Here is a 17,168-nt window from a genome sequence, read left to right as displayed (position 1 = left end):
AAGCTGCATTGTTTGGATGTCCATCGTCAGCTCAGATATTATTTGCATAGAACTAAACAATTCAGGAAATCAGATCAATTATTTGTCTCCTATGCAGAAAACAGGAAAGGTCTCCCAGTATGAAAAGTGACCTTGTCCAGATGGTTATCTTCCACCATTTCATACGTGTATTCGCCAGAGGCAAGCAACTACCCTCGAAACCAAGGCACATTCAACCAGGAGCCTATCCACTTCTACAGCTTTTCAGGATAGGCTACTCATTGATACCATTTGTGCAGCAGCTACTTGGGCCACCTCATACCATTGTCTCTCATTACAAATTAGATTTGGCCTCCAGGGACAGAGCCAGTTTTGGTTCCACAGTACTCAAGAGTCTGTTCCATTGAGCCACCCGATACAGGTGCTAGGGACGGTCCCATCCAGCAAGAATGAAGGCGAGATTGACAACTTAACATTTAGAAGTTATGTACCTACCATAACGCTCCATGTTAGTTGTCTTCTCGCCTTCTTTCTTAAGGCCCCTCCCTCCTTCCCCTGGCCTGGACAGATCTTGAAGAGTTTCTCTTTATCAGATTCACTCTCCTTAGTTCTTAGAGAGTCTATCTTAGGAACTTTTGCCTAGTTCTTCTAGGCTAGTTTTGCTCTTCCCTTGGGATTAGTATTATTGGCAGGGTTATTTAGCTACCAAACGAGATCTGAGGTAGTCTCGCCTTGCATCATGGGATATAGGGTTGCCTCGAGCTGGTAAAAGGAGTTCTCAAGCTAAGCAAGTACGGAGCCGAGGATCGGCTCCGAACCCATCCAGCAAGAAAGAAGGCGAGAGAAGACAACTAACATGGAATGTTATGGTAGGTACATAACTTCTAATTAACAACCATCCCTGTGACGGGGCAATGTGTGGATGACACGGTGATCTGAAGTTGTTTTCATTTGATCTTCAACCTGTGGGACTCGGATCCAGCATGGATCCGACTCAGCCATATACTCCAGCGGATCCAAAGTCCAAGCTCCTCCCCTACCCATAATTCCCTTTTGCCCTTTGGGCAAACTCCAGGCACATTGATCCCTTTACTGCACCTGTGCATTCTGTTTTAGATTTTCTGGCTGAAGTTTTTCAGTCAGGATCTTCTTCATCAACAGTCAAAGTTCAACTGGCGGCTATTTCCAAATATCATGTTGGCTTGCAAGATCATAACATTATGTCACATAGACTATGCAAAGCTTTTCTGAGAGGAATTTTTCTCCTAAAGCCTCCAATAAGACATCCTCCTCCACAATGGGATCTGAATTTGATGTTAGCATCCTTGATTTTACCCCCCTTCGAACCGTCTGCTTCATGCTCCTTGAAGTTACTGACCTGGAAAACAATATTCTTACTGGCTGTCACTTCAGCAAGGAGGGTATATGAGATTCAAGCTCTCTGCATCCGTTCCCCTTACTTGGTTTTTCACAAGGACAGGGTATCCTTGAGAACAAATCCATCCTTTCTTCCCAAAGTTGTTTCTCAAACTAATATTAATCAATCCATCGATCTACCAGTTTTTTTTCCCAAATTATTCTGACAGAGCTGAACAAAAGCTGCATTGTTTGGATGTCCATCGTCAGCTCAGATATTATTTGCATAGAACTAAACAATTCAGGAAATCAGATCAATTATTTGTCTCCTATGCAGAAAACAGGAAAGGTCTCCCAGTATGAAAAGTGACCTTGTCCAGATGGTTATCTTCCACCATTTCATACGTGTATTCGCTCAGAGGCAAGCAACTACCCTCGAAACCGAAGGCACATTCAACCAGGAGCCTATCCACTTCTACAGCTTTTCAGGATAGGCTACTCATTGATACCATTTGTGCAGCAGCTACTTGGGCCACTCCTCATACCATTGTCTCTCATTACAAATTAGATTTGACCTCCAGGGACAGAGCCAGTTTTGGTTCCACAGTACTCAAGAGTCTGTTCCATTGAGCCACCCGGGATACAGGTGCTAGGGACGCGGTCCCATCCAGCAAGAATGAAGGCGAGATTGACAACTTAACATTTAGAAGTTATGTACCTACCATAACGTTCCATGTTAGTTGTCTTCTCTCTTCTTTCTAAGCCCTCCCTCCTTCCCCCTGGCCTGGACAGATCTTGAAGAGTTTCTCTTTATCAGATTCACTCTCCTTAGTTCTTAGAGAGTCTATCTTAGGAACTTTTTGCCTAGTTCTTCTAGGCTAGTTTTGCTCTTCCCTTGGGATTAGTATTATTGGCAGGGTTATTTAGCTACCAAACGAGATCTGAGGTAGTCTCGCCTTGCATCATGGGATATAGGGTTGCCTCGAGCTGGTAAAAGGAGTTCTCAAGCTAAGCAAGTGCCGAGTCGGAGCCGAGGATCGGCTCCGAACCCATCCAGCAAGAAAGAAGGCGAGAGAAGACAACTAACATGGAATGTTATGGTAGGTACATAACTTCTAATTAACAACCATCCCTGTGACGGGGCAATGTGTGGATGACACGGTGATCTGAAGTTGTTTTCATTTGATCTTCAACCTGTGGGACTCGGATCCAGCATGGATCCGACTCAGCCATATACTCCAGCGGATCCAAAGTCCAAGCTCCTCCCCTACCCATAATTCCCCGCTCTCCCCTCAGATCTTGTTTGCCATTTGCTTTGAATAACACAAGCTCCATTAGTGTGTAAGTGTGCTTTTTTGGGGTTTATTTCTTCTCTTTCTCCCTTTCGTCTGTCTTCTTTCCCCTACCTTCTTCTATCTGCTTCCCAGCGTCGGTCTTTGTTTTAAAAAAAAAATAAAACTTTCCTTCCTAGTGTGTGTGTGTGTGTGTGTGTGTGTGTGTGTGTGTGTGTGTGTGTGTGTGTGTGTGTGTGTGTGGGCATAAGCTTCCACTTTCTGATGCCCACACTCTGTGCTTAGTCTATTTGGAAGTTTCCCATTTGGATTCTCCTGTTCGATCTGCATGGGCTTCAACCCCCGTGCTTTGATTGACAGGAGGAACAAGCTTATTTTAAAGGGTCTTCTCCCACCTCCTGTCGAGGCCTCTTCTTCTTCTGCCCTGGCGTCTGGGACTCAAACTCCCGCTAAGAAGTCCAGGGACAGAGAAAAGGCCCATTCCAAAGAGCGGGATCAGCCAAGGAAGAGGTCTACAGAGCGCTCTACCTCGGCCAAGCCTCCTTCCAAGTCCCGGCTGGATCTGAGCCAGATTTCTCCTCAGCTCCAGTCTCCATGCTTCTCACCAGAGCCAGAGACATCTCGGGCTTGGTCCCCAGCCACTACCTCTCCTCGGCATCATTCTTGGCTGGGGGTGGTGGCTTCTTCAGTCTGGTCCACTCAGAACCTGTCCGAAGCCAGGGTGGAAAGGATGATGTTGAAGTTTCTTCAGGCCCAGATTCAGCTGGGAGTCTTGCCTGCACCATCCCCTTCCGAGGCCGGGAGCAGGCAGTCCATTTTCCTCCCTATCTCTCATTCTCCGATCCAACCTTCAGTTTTGGAGCCCTTGGGTCGGAGGTTCCTGAGGGCTGAGGGGTCTTGCCGATGGTCCCTGCTACCTCAACACCAACTGTTACCTTGAGCAGTTTGGCTCCTACATTTTCGGAGTGTCCCGACTCTCAGAACCGTAGCTTCAGCGTTGGATTTGAGCGGATGGCTTTGACTTCGAGACCTTCAAAGTCGTCGCTTCCCTTTGGGGCTTTCGTGCATGGAGGTTTGTCTCCGGCTCCCCCCTGACGCTGAGGGTTGTGGGCAGGAAGCCTCCGGCCTCAGCCCCGGCAATTCTGCCTTCAGGGGTCCACTCACCTTCAGCGTTCGAGGTGGTGGAGAGGGTCGTCTCTTCTCCTTCAATAACCTTGACACTCTCGTCCTCAGATTCCACCCTGGCTCCCACTCTTTCTGGGCCGGAGTCTTCTGTCCTGCCCCCTCAGGGACAGCCTGTGCCATTTCACCACAGGAGGTTTCAGTCCAGGAATTCCCCTAAACTTCCGAATCCTCCCCACAGTTCCCCCCCTGAAGAGACCCCTTGGAAGTATATGTGCAAGAGGAGGCAGTTAGGCTCCCCTCCAGAGTCCCTCTCTGACAATACAGACTTGGAGGAAGGGGAGGGCTCCCCACGATCACACCCCCCAGAGGATGTCTACTTTGGGAATATCATGGAGATCCTTCGCCAAAGCGGTGGGTGGTCTACTCTCAACTCTAACTCTGACAAGTCAGTATTTCTGGAGGCGTTTGGAACAGGACCTTCTACCTCCTGGGTGTGCCGCCCTCCCCCGCGGATCCCTTAGTGGATCTCATCTCTAGTAGGGCATGGAAGGAACTGGACATGGTTGAGCCCATCCCCAAGCGCCCAGACACGGTGCTCAGCTCCCCATCAGACAAGCCCCATTGGTCCAAGGGATCCAGTCGATGCCATGGTGGTTGCAGCAGCCACTAAGTAGGAGCTGGCTCAAGAGAGCTCCTCTGTCCACCCTTCAGACAGGGAGTCTAGGACGGTTGGATCATTTTGAGAAGTGGACCTATGCTTCGACCACTTTTGCCTTATGTGTACTGTTTTATTTGGCACATGTAATCAGACTGCAGCGGGACCTGGTCATGGAGGTCACTGAGTCTGCCTCAGGGTCCATGTCGGCAGAGGAGAAGAAGGTCTTCTCCTCCCGTATGTCCACCTCCACTGCTATTTCAAAGACTTCCATGAGGCTTCTCTCCCACGCTACCAAGGGTGCCTCTAGGGCTGCAGGGACAGGTGTGGCCATTCAGCAGCATGCTTGGCTCAGGCTTTGTGCTTCTTTGGAGCCCTTCAAAGCGTCCTTCACAAACGCTCCCTACAACAGTTCCACCTTGCTTGAAAAAACAGTTTGTGACACGTTAACCCAGAGCGATATGGATGGGAAGACCTTGTCTGCTGTCTGGATCCGCTTTTCCACTCCACAAAGATCATTTTCAAGGAATCAGCATGGAGTCAAGATTCTGTGTTCCAGAAGTCTCAGGGTTCTCCCCAGCATGCTCAGGATTTGTCTCTCCCCCCCCCCCAGGTGCAGAGGGAGATATGACAGATGCTGCCATCATGGTAGATGGGGTCTGAAGAACCAGGGGTCTCAGGATTCTTTCCCAGACAGACACTTCCAGCAATCCTGAGGGATTGCCTGATTGCTCGTCTTTGGAGGCAATCGAGGGGCATCTATCGCTGCACCCAACAGCCTGAGAGTCCATTACAAACGATCATTGGGTGTTGCAGATCATATCCAGAGGTTACTCTATCCCCTTTCTTCATCCTCCCTTTCCACCAAAACACCTCACTGACGTTCCAACTGGTCAGCTGAAGGAGGCAGCCATAGAAATCGCCAGGCTGCTCGACTAATGAGTCTTCCAGCCCATCCCCCCAGACCAGTCCGGATCAGGCAATTATTCCAGGTTCTTTTTGCTGCCAAAGAAAACAGGGGACTTGAGACCCATCCTGGATCTTTCAACCCTGAACCTGTCCATTGCCAAGACGAAGTTTTGGATGGTCACCCTTCAGTCCAGTCTTCTCTTTCTGCAGATGAACAACTGGTTGTGCTCGGTGGACCTCCAGGATGCATACTACCGTCTCAAGGTAGACAGATGCTCACAGAGGTTCCGCCGCTTCCATCTGGGAACCAATCACTTTCAGTTCATAGTGCTCCCCTTTGGACTCACCACTGTTCCCCGGCTGTTTACCAAAGTGATGGCGGTAGTGGCAGCTCACCTGTGGCTGCAGGGATTTCAGGTTTTTCCCTACCTGGACGATTGGCTTGTCTCCACTCCCTCCAGGCACGACTGACTCAGGCCAGGGATTATCTTCTTCATATAGCCCCGTCCCTGGGCGTTATGATAAATCTCAACAAGTCTCAACTAGCACCGGTTCAGGTGTTGGATTTCATAGGTGCTCGCTTAGACACTACACAGTGCAAGGTGTTCCTGCCTCCAGTCAGACTGTTATCACTTTGGCGTCATGTACAGTACATTCTTGAAGCCCAATTTCCCCTGGTGGACTTGGTTCTTCAGGCATTGGGGTCCATGGCGGTCATGATCACCCTTATTCCAACCGCGCACCTCCATATGAGGGTCTTTCAAATGACCTTAGCAGCTCAATGGTCCTTGATAGACCTTCCCTTGTCACATCCTGTTCGACTGTCTCATGTTTGCAGGGACTACCCTCTTTGGTGGCTCCAGTCCCTGGACCTCCTTTTGGGTTGCCCATTTGTTCATCCCTGTCCTGCGATTACTGTGACCACGGACGGGTGGGGGGGGCATTGCATGGGAAGGACATTGCAAGGCACGTGGTCTGCCCTGGAGACCAGTCTGCATATCAGTGTCCTGGAGATGAGAGCAGTGATTTTGGCATTGCAAGCTCTCCATTCCTTTCTTCCTTCCGGGACTGTTGCCATACAGACGGACAATATGTCAGTAGTCTGGTGCATTAACAAATAGGAGGGAACAAAATATAATCCCCTTTGGCTCAAGGCCATGAGATTGTGGTAGTGGGCGATTTCCACCGGACATTTTCTGGCGGCAATCCACATTCTGGGGAAGCCTAACATCCTAGTGGAAAGGCTCAGCCGATCTATTCTGATGCCCTATGAGTGGTCTCTAAATCCGTTAGTAGTGGACAAGATCTTCCTACAGTGGGGTCAGCCTTGCTGCAATCTGGTTGCGTCTCCTTCCAACACGAAGTGCAGCGAATATTTCACTCTGATCCCCCCTCCAGGGGAGTCACCCAGAGATGCTATAGTCCATGCATGGCCCTCAAGACTACTCTATGTGTATCTGCTTCCTCTAATTCCCAAGTTTATTCAGAAAGCTCATCGGCTGGGGAGCTCAGTTATTCTCATTGCCCCTTTCTGGTCTCGTCAAGTTTGGTTCCCCACTCTGTGGTCTCATATAGTGTGTCCTCCCTGGACTCTGGATCCGGTTCTGGATCTGATCACACACCCATCAGGGGTTCCTCACTCAGATTTAGTCAGCCTGAAGCTCACATCTTGGCTGCTTCAATTTCCATGATAACCAGGACTCCTGGGCTTTCTTCTCCTGTCAAAAAGATCCTGATTGCGGCTCACAAGACTTCTGCCAGGACGATCTAATCTAGCAAATGGAAGCATTTTTCGATCTGGGCTTCTCAGCGTGACCTGGATCCCTTTACGGCGCTAGTCTCTGCCATTTTGGAATTTTTAGCATACATTTTTAATAATGGCGCTAGCTTCGCTACTGTTAAGGTCCAGTTGGCAGCGATTTCCATGTGGGTGAAAATTCAGCCTCCTTAGCTTCGTCTAAACTCTGTAAGGCCTTTCTGAAAGGTGTCTTTCATCTTTGGCCTCCGGTTAAGGACCCCACACCTCCCTGGGACCTAACCTTTGTTTTGCAGACTTGTTTCTCCTCAGTTTGAACCAGCTGCCTCAGTTGATTTGCAGATTTTATTATGGAAGATGGCCTTTTTGGTGGCAATTACCTTGGCCAAAAGGGTTTCTGAGTTTCAAGCTTTATCTATCAAGCCCCCTTATCTGTCTTTCATAAAGACAATGTGTCTCTGCAGACCAATCCATATTTCTTGCCAAAGGTGGCTTTGAAATTGAATATTAATCAGGTCATTAATTTGCTAGTTTTCTTCAGAAATTTCCAAAACAGAGGGGAGTACAAATTGCATTTACTAGACATGCACAGGCAGTTGCATTTCTGTCTGCATAGAACCAAAAGCTTGCGTAAACCAGATCAGCTTTTTGTCTCATTTTCTAAGCCTCATTTGGGAAAGCCTGTCTCTAAGGTTACAATTGATCACTGGATTTCAGAGTGTATTTCTTTAGCCTATTGAGCTAAAGGTTTGTCTCCCCCGGGACATGTCCTGGCTCATTCCACCATCTCAGTCTCTACTTCTGCGACTTTTTGGTCCACGGTTCCTCTTGATGATATCTGTTCTGCTGCTACCTGGTCCTCATCGAATACCTTTATTTCTCATTACAAAATTGATCTTCTCTCCAGGAGCAGAGCATCTTTTGGCTCACCAAGGCTCCGGAATATTCTTCCATGAGAACTTCCCAGGTTTTTTGGTAGCTAGGGACTCTGTCCCTCATGTTGAAGATCAAATGAAAACAACAACTTCAGATAAATAAGCTATGTACTTGCCATAACGTTCCATCTGAGTTGTTGCTTTTCGTTTGTCTTCAACCGTCCTTCCTTCAATCCCCCAGCCTGTTTTGGGCTGTGTAGTGGACTGGACTGAAGAGACAATAGGCCCTTTTGTCTTGGCTGGCTCTGAGTATGTGGGCCTTTAGATGGTTGTGCCACTTTTTATAGGCAGGTATACTGTATAGGGTTGGTGCTGTTCTGCAACAATCTCGATCTGAGGGGAGGAGAGAGAGCAGGACATTATGGCTATGGGAGTCACTTGGACTTTGGATCCGATGCTGGAGTATATGGCCAAGTCGCATCCGTGCCGGATCCGAGTCCCTCAGGCTAAAGACAAATTAAAAGCAACAACTCATATGGAACGTTATTGTAAGTACATAACTTATTTTTTTCCTACCATGCAGTATAATTTTTTGGACGTGATAAGTCCTGTTTCTTAATGTAATTCAGTTTTGTTTTGTCTCCTTAATCATCTGCAGTTGCTTGCTGCACTTTCTCAACCTTGACAGTCACCATACCCCTCATTATGTTAACAAGAATCTTGGATGAAACATAAAGTAAGAATAAAGACTCTGAATCCAGCCCAGATTTATATATTGGTGTTAAAACACTTGATACAAATCCTCTTGGTCTAATATTTTTCTAATTTGTGTTTTCTGAAGAACAGGAATTTTGTAACTGTAATCTGTTGAGGTTGATTGATTTCTATTTCCACTGGTCTGCTATAAAATTACTCATTTTAAGACCGACAGAGTAAATTTTAGAGGCAAAAATACTGAGCCAGGCTGGTTACAGGATTTTCTCCAACTCCTTTATGGCTTGCCCAGCTATTGTGGCATCCAGTTACCACAGCTTGTGCAGGTACTCAGTCAACAGCAAAGGGACTACCAGATAGTATTGGCTGTAGTGAGTGGCACTGGAATAGCAGTCATGTCTTTGCAACATATATTTTCAAAGCTCTTAAACTGTAGGATAAACAGATACTGACACTGTCTATGAATGGTTGTGTAACTAGGCACATATGTAGAAATATAGAATGTTAAGTTGTCTATCTCACCTTCATTCTTGCTGGATGGGTACTCGGCCAATACTAAAGCTCGAGAGCTAATTCCACCGGCTTGAGGCTCCCCCATATCCCACAATGCTAGGCAGTAACTCCTCAGATCTCGTTTGCCGCTTCGCTGACGAGTTGCTCTTTCCAACCGGCTATGCAGGTTAGTTGCTTAGATAAAGTTTTTTACTAAATAGACCCCCTTTAAGTTATTTTTTCAATAGTAGTTAGTGAGTTAATTAAGTAGTTACACTCCCTACCAATTTTCTTCCCCTTTTCAAAAAATTTTTTCAAGAATTCCTCCCTTAGGCCTTTAGGCCCCTTCCCTCCCCTCCTAGTAGTTGGAGTGACTGTGTTTTTTTTAGGGAATTTTTTGTTAAGATAATTACTTTATTTGAAATTAAATTTAGTGTAATCTGTGTGTGTGTGAGTGTGAGTGATTGCACTACCTTTTTTCTTAGAGATGTCTAAGGAATCGAAGGTCTCAGGCTTTAAGAAGTGTGAAGATGTCTCTGACAGACGGTCACACTTCTTGTGTATACTGCCTGGGACCTTTACACCTGCAGGACTCTTGTGCTGTCTGTCATGGTTTCAGCCCTAGAGTCCTGCGGGAACGTAAAAATAAGCTAATTTTAAGAGGCTTATTGAAGCCTGAGGGTCCCCCGACACAGTCCATGTCGGGGAAACCTTCTAAGTCCTCCAGGCTCTCGGCTCCAGCGTCCGAGCCGTCCTCCGGGGGTTCTAAGACCGTTTTAATGGTTCAACCATCGGCTCCGGCCGGAGCCGATGATTCTAGACCTACTACATATACTGTGTCCGGAGCCGAGACAGACAAATCTAAGTCGGCTCCGACACTCTCGTTGGAACTGATTACTAGGAAGAGGTCCAGGTCTCCTTCGATCGGCTCCGTTCATTCGGCTCCAGCCTCACCACTCTTGTCTGAAAGGAGCCATAGGTCACACTCCTCTAGGTCCTCCAGACTTTCGGACCATGATTTGCAGAGGGTGGTGAGTAGACTTCTTAAGTCCGAGGCACTGGCCCAGATGTTACACAGCCCGACTCAACAGTCGATGGCTGCCCCTGTTTCATTAGACATTCCTCCTCCGACTCTATCGAGTTCGGAGCCGGTGCTGCTCGGAGCCGAGACTGCGGGAGCGTCGGAACCGATACCTTTCCTTTCGGCGCTGTCTGCTCCGATCTCCTCTTTGGAGGGATCTCGGCGCCGGACTTCCCTCGTCGGCTCCGAGGGGGCGAGTGGCATCAGACCCTTGTCCGACCCCGCTCTCCCTCTCGGTGCTTCGGCGCTGGTTAGTTCAGCTCCGACATCGGCTTCGGAGCCATCCTTGTCGGTGCCGGGGGAGGTTTTCAGCTCTTCGGAGCGGAGACCTCTGGCCCTGCCTGATAGGGGTGCCTTTGAGGTCATGCGGAGCATGTTAGAACCTGGTTCTACTCCACAGTCAGCTCCAACAGCTCCTCCCTCTACAGTGCCTGCAGTGATTTCTTCTCACCCCCTTGCTTCGGACTGTAGAGAATCTGCGCCTCAAGTTTCCCCAATGGGAATTTCCTCCTCTTCCGAGGCCACTCCTGATCTTGCAGAAGAACCCCCTAGGAAGAGACAGTGCAAGAGGAAGCACATTGACTCCCCTGAGTCTGTCACCTCTGGCACTGATTTGGAAGATTCTGAGGGTTCCCCTCGTTCCCCCCTCTGAAGATGTCTCCTTTGCAGACATACTGGAAATCCTGAAGCAGAGGGGGAATTGGCCAGCCCTTAACCCTTCAGGGGACGAATCAGTGTACCTTGAGGAGTTTGGTTCTCGACCTTCCACCTCCAGGGTGTCCCCTCCCTTTGACCCACTTATGGAAGTGGTTGCGAGGAAGGCTTGGACGGCTCCTGACTCGGTGGAACCCACCCCTAGGAGGCCAGCCAAATTTATCACTGCCTCCAAAGACAAGGAGTTTTTGTCCAAAGGTGTCTCTGTGGATGCCATGGTGGTGGCTGCTGCCACCAAGAAGGAATTAGCGGATCCTTCGGTGCCTGTTCATCCTCCTAATAAGGAATCTAGGACCATGGACAGGTACGGTAAGCGGATGTTTTCATCAGCGACCTTTTCCATGCGTTCGCTGAATTACCTGTGTCATTTCACTCGTCTCCAGAGGGACTTGCTCAAGGAAATGAGTGAAGTGTTGAAGGACCCATCAGCTGTGGGTTTTCAAGATAGGATGAACTCCCAGCTGGCTACCCTTAATTCAGTGGTTAACTCCACCATGCGCCTGATTTCGTACGCGGCCAATGGAGCGAGCAGAGCCGCAGGTACAGGGGTGGCTTTACGTCGCCATGCCTGGATGCGGCTATGTAGCTTTGCGGACCCTTTCAAGGCATCTTTCACTAACTCCCCTTTTGACGGATCATCTCTCTTTGGTCCACAAGTGAAGGATACTCTGACAAGGTGCGAGGTAGAAGGTAAGACTCTTTCTGCTGTCGGAGTCCGTTTTTCTACCCCTTCTAGGCCTTACCCCAAAGGTCAGAAGGGGGGGAGGAGATGTGGTTCTGCAAACAACCACAGGGAGTCTTGCCGGACGCACAGAGTCATTTTCCCCCTAGAGGCAGGGGGGAAACAATAATAATAGATGCCGTCCTAGAGGCAGAGGGGGCCCGCAGAATCAGGGTAGTCGAGAAACTTTCTCTGACAAACCCTTTCAGCACCCCTGAGGGGTTGCCCGACTGTCCACCTTCGGAGGCAGTCGGGGGAAGATTATCTCTGTACCCAAAAGCCTGGCTTTCCCTTATTCAAGACAAGTGGGTACAGTCTATCATATCCGAAGGCTACAGAATCCCTTTTGTTCGCATCCCAAAACAGTCCGGAAAATCCCTTCCAGACGTTCCACCCAGTCAAAGGGAACAAGCAGCACTAGAAATTTCAAAGCTGCTAGCAAAAAGAGCCATTCAACCAGTTCCAGCAGACCAACAAGGATCCGGAATTTACTCCAAATTCTTTTTGGTTCCAAAAACAGGGGCTGGAGACCCATTTTGGATCTCAGCAACTTGAACAAGTTTGTCAAGAAAACGAAATTTCGGATGGTCACACTGCAGTCCATCCTGCCCTTTCTGGGCCAGGACAACTGGATGTGCTCCATAGATCTCCAGGATGCGTACTATCACATCAAAGTGAACAGACGATCCAGGAGATTTCTCCGCTTCAGGCTAGGGGCCAGTCATTTTCAGTTCAGGGCCCTGCCCTTTGGTCTCACTACAGCCCCCCGAGTGTTCACCAAATGCATGGCAGTGGTCGCCACTCATTTGAGGGGCCAGGGATTCCAGGTGTTTCCGTATTTAGACGACTGGCTCCTGACTGCCACCACCAGGCATCTACTTCTCTTAGCCAGAGACTACACCTTACGAACCTGTCAGGCTCTAGGCATCTCGGTAAATTACGAAAAGTCTGTCTTGTCGCCTTGTCAATCTATTACTTTTATAGGCGCAAGATTAGACACAGTCAGTCTGTCAGCCAGACTCACAGAGCAAAGAGTAGCAGACATTCACAAGCAGGTTTCCCTTCTCTTACGACAGAACAAGATCAAGGTCAGACTGGTTTTGAAAGTCCTAGGGATTATGGCGGCGGCTATTCCTCTCCTTCCCTTAGCCCGCTTTTACATGAGGATTCTACAGTGGATGCTTTTCACTCAGTGGTCCTTTCAACTTCTACCAATGTCCCACACTATCAGCATAACTCAGTCATGCAGGAATCATCTTCTATGGTGGGTTACATCCCCCCAACTTCTTCTGGGAAGACCCTTCACCCCCCCCGCCCCCGGCTGCAACTCTGACAACGGACGCCTCCCTGATATGGTGGGGGGGGGGGGGCATTACCAGGGCAGGACAGTCCAGGGCACGTGGCAGCCGATCGAGTGCCACTTGCACATAAATGTTCTAGAGATGAGAGCAGTGCTTCTAGCGTTGCAAGCCCTTCAAGACTCTCTTCCCAAGGGAACTATAGCAATTCAGACGGACAATATGTCCGTAGTGTGGTACATCAACAAACAAGGCGGAACCAAATCTTACCCCTTATGTCGAGAAGCAGTCAGACTGTGGCAATGGGCGATCTCTTCTCAGCGCTTCCTGATAGCAATGCACATTCCCGGCAAGTCCAATGTGATAGCAGACAGATTGAGCAGAGCAATCCTCATGCCTCACGAGTGGTCTCTGAAGAAATCAGTATTGGAAGAAGTTTTTCGAACTTGGGGCCATCCTTGCTGCGATCTTTTTGCCACTCCCCAAAACAGCAAGTGGACCGAGTTCTTCACCCTCTTTCCCCTACCAGGTCATCCCATCAGAGACGCTCTAGCTCACGATTGGCCTCCGGGGCTCCTGTATGCCTTTCCCCCCCTTCCCACTGATACCTCAGCTGATTCGGAAAGCCATTGCTCTGAAGGCCTTAATGATCCTCATTGCCCCTTATTGGCCTCAACAAGTTTGGTTTCCCTTTCTTCATCGTTACCTTTTGGCGCAACCATGGCATCTGGACCCAGTTCCAGATCTCTTGATCCATCAATCGGGTCAACTGCACCAATCCCTTTCTTCTCTGAACCTCACAGCATGGTTCCTCCAATTCCAACCTTAGCCAGGCTTCCCTTAATATCTCACTCAGTTAGAGATATTTTGATAGCTTCTCATAAGTCTTCTACCCGGAAGATTTATAGCAGCAAATGGAAACGTTTCTCTTTATGGGCAGTGTCCAAGAAAATAGCCCCTTTTACTGCTCCTATTCAGTCCATTCTTGATTTCCTAGCTGAACTTTTCCAAGCAGGTTCTTCTCCTTCTACTATCAGAGTTCAATTGGCGGCTATATCTAATTTTCATGTGGGGGTGTCAGAGTCTACTATTATGTCTCACAAACTCTGTAAAGCCTTTTTGAAAGGAGTTTTTCTTCTTAAGCCCCCTGTCAAGGATCCACCTCCTCCATGGGATCTGAACTTGGTTCTAGCATCTTTGATTCTACCCCCCTTTGAACCTGCAGCTTCATGTTCTATGAAGTTGCTGTCTTGGAAAACCCTTTTTCTAATAGCCATCACTTCGGCTAGAAGGGTTTCGGGACTTCATGCTCTATGCTGTCATCCTCCGTATCTAATTTTTCACAAAGATAGAGTTTCCTTGCGTACCAATCCATGCTTTTTGCCTAAAGTGGCCTCTCAAACAAACCTGAATCAAACTATTGATCTTCCAGTTTTTTCCCCAATTATGGCAACAGGTCAGAACAAAAATTGCACTCTTTAGATGTTCATCGCCAACTAAGGTATTATTTAGACAGGACTAAACAGTTCAGAAAAACAGACCAACTGTTTGTTTCCTATGCGGAAGGCAAGATGGGTCTTCCAGTCTCTAAAGTGTCACTTTCGAGATGGCTTACTTCTACGATTACCTATATTTATGAGATCAGACACCAACAATTGTCCTCTAAGCCTAGAGCTCACTCTACAAGGGCATTAGCCACATCCATAGCCTTTCAGGATAGGCTTCCTATTGATTCTATTTGTTCAGCAGCAACTTGGGCTTCACCTCATACCTTCATTTCTCATTACAAGTTGGACATAGCCTCCAGAGACCGTGCCAACTTTGGTTCCACTGTTCTCAAGAGTCTGTTCCGACAGGCCACCCGGGACAAGGTGCTAGGGACGCGGTCCCATCCAGCAAGAATGAAGGCGAGATAGACAACTTAACATTATGAAGTTATGTACCTACCATAACGTTCCATGTTAGTTGTCTTCTTCTCGCCTTCTTTCTTGCGTCCCACCCTCCTTCCCCCTAGCCTGGACAGACCTAGAGGAGATGATTTTGTGACCTCTATAATCTTTTCTCCCACTGTTTTACCACCTCTATATTTTTCCTCTGTTAGGTTTAAGTCACCTCACATTCAGCCGTATAGAGGTGGATTACCCTTCTCCATGTTATGGAGCCCCTTTGTCTTGCTTGGCCTAGCCTTCAAACGAGATCTGAGGAGTTACCGCCTAGCATTGTGGGATATGGGGGAGCCTCGAGCCGGTGGAATTAGCTCTCGAGCTTTATTATTGGCCGAATTGGTGCCGAGGATCGGCTCCGAACCCATCCAGCAAGAAAGAAGGCGAGAAGAAGACAACTAACATGGAACGTTATGGTAGGTACATAACTTCTTATTTTCATGCCAGGTTAGGATATCTTGGCTCATCTAGTCTCCTCTCCCCAGACTGTTTGATAAGCTGCAGATCCTTGTTACCTTACAGTTTATTTAAACCGCTCTATATCTGTTCTGTTCTAAATTCTTTCAAATGTTTTACACAATTATTTCCTCAGGAAGACTGTTGAATGCCTTTACCTCCTTTTTTATGAAAAGCATTTCCATACATTTCCAACTAATCCTTTCCGTGAATTGCCTTTCAACACATTTCTCTTGAGCCATCCAATCTTTCCCATCAGTTTGCATTTGTAGACAGATGTGGACAGACAGCCAGACTGATTCTTTATTTTTGCCTTCTTGGAAGATGTAAACAGACAAAAATAGACAACTGGTTATGTGTCAAAGTGCACATTCTGCTTTTTATGACTAGCTTAATTTATAATTTATAGTCATCAGATTTCACTTTCACTATAGGGTGACATCTATGAATGAAAAAAATGACTTATTAAAAAGCGCCTCTAAAGCTTTACACTGAACTCCAGTTAAGACTGCTGACAAAGAATTAAATATGGCGTTAATGTGTTTTAATTAATACTCTAGGATATAGGTTAATGTTATTTTTTATGTTCTGCTTCAGATGTGTGAATATTAATCCAAGTGCGTTGCTGCACTGAAGAAAGCTTTTAGTGAAATGTTAAGGAAAAAAGGAAAAATAATCAGCTGAACAGGAGCAAAAGAAGAAATACAAGATGCATACATGTAGTTATTTTTTTTTCTCCCTTGATTTTTGTATCACTTTTTATACACAAACTCCTGGCTCTGGCAAAACAGTGGCAAATGGAAAATTGGGAAGCTAAAGAGGCTTTATTTATATGTGTATTTATGTTGTTTATATGTGTATTTACTTATACAACTGTTGTGCCATTAACATTATAGAGTTTGTCTTGTGTTAATTCTGGCTACACATTGTAGTATTTCAGTACTTCCTTTGGTGAACTTTGAGCAGGAGTTAGACAGCCCCCTCAGGTGTGTGCTATGATTTCTTCAGAATAATCAACCCTCCCCCTGTTCTCTTCCTTTTGATTAACCTAGGCCTTTGTGTCACTGTCAGGAGCTGCAGTACAGTGGAGCCCTGAAGCAGATGGCATTATGCTTCTGCACATTTATAATACATCCCTCCAAGACAGAGCCTGGTCATCTAGTTTACAACATGCTGTAGCTCATAGTGTCATTGTAACATGTATATTATAGCTTGTACACTGAGGCAGTAATTAATTTCTGACAGCATTATTTGCTCCAGAATTTATGGAATACTGCCTGCCAAGTAGTTCTTTTTACAACATTTTGGAAAGCAGTACTGCAAATGTATAACTAGATGATAAACTCTGTCTCTGTAACATTGCATTAATATAGCTTTCTATCTACTTCATTCTCTCTAGCTATATTTCTTTGCATCTTTATTTCCTGTATTTTATACCATTTTTGCCAGTCTTAAAAATTTCTTTTATTTTGCATATGGGTTTATCTTGTTACCCAGGTACTGTACGAATGTCGGGTATTAATTTTGTATGGTTAACAGTTATTTCAATACAAAATGTATTATATGTTCTATAATTTGTACATCTGTTGCTTGTTTTGAAATCCATAATAAATTTCCAAAAAGAGCTCTAAGCCAGTAACCCTGGATGGGGAACTGTTGATGCAAAGTTACGCTGATATAATACAGGAGTTAGATGGAGTCATGGCTTCTTATAAATGGCAAGAAAGTGAAAGATGTTACAAATGTGTGATTCACTTTTCTAATTTCTGGTAACTGTGTTTGCAAGGAATGCACACTCAATA

General features: G+C 46.9%; 1 protein-coding gene across 1 annotated transcript in view; it reads left to right on the top strand.

Moving 5' to 3' along the window:
• ARID5A (AT-rich interaction domain 5A) overlaps positions 1 to 17,168 on the top strand; it is a 484,004-nt gene that overhangs the window by 246,828 nt on the left and 220,008 nt on the right. The window lies entirely within an intron of this gene.

Source organism: Protopterus annectens, chromosome 9.part0, assembly GCF_019279795.1.
Source record: "Protopterus annectens isolate FY-2018-M chromosome 9.part0, PAN1.0, whole genome shotgun sequence".
Lineage (NCBI taxonomy): Eukaryota > Metazoa > Chordata > Ceratodontiformes > Protopteridae > Protopterus > Protopterus annectens.
The sequence above is the reverse complement of the archived record's forward strand: the minus strand, read 5'-3'. Positions and strand labels throughout refer to the sequence as shown.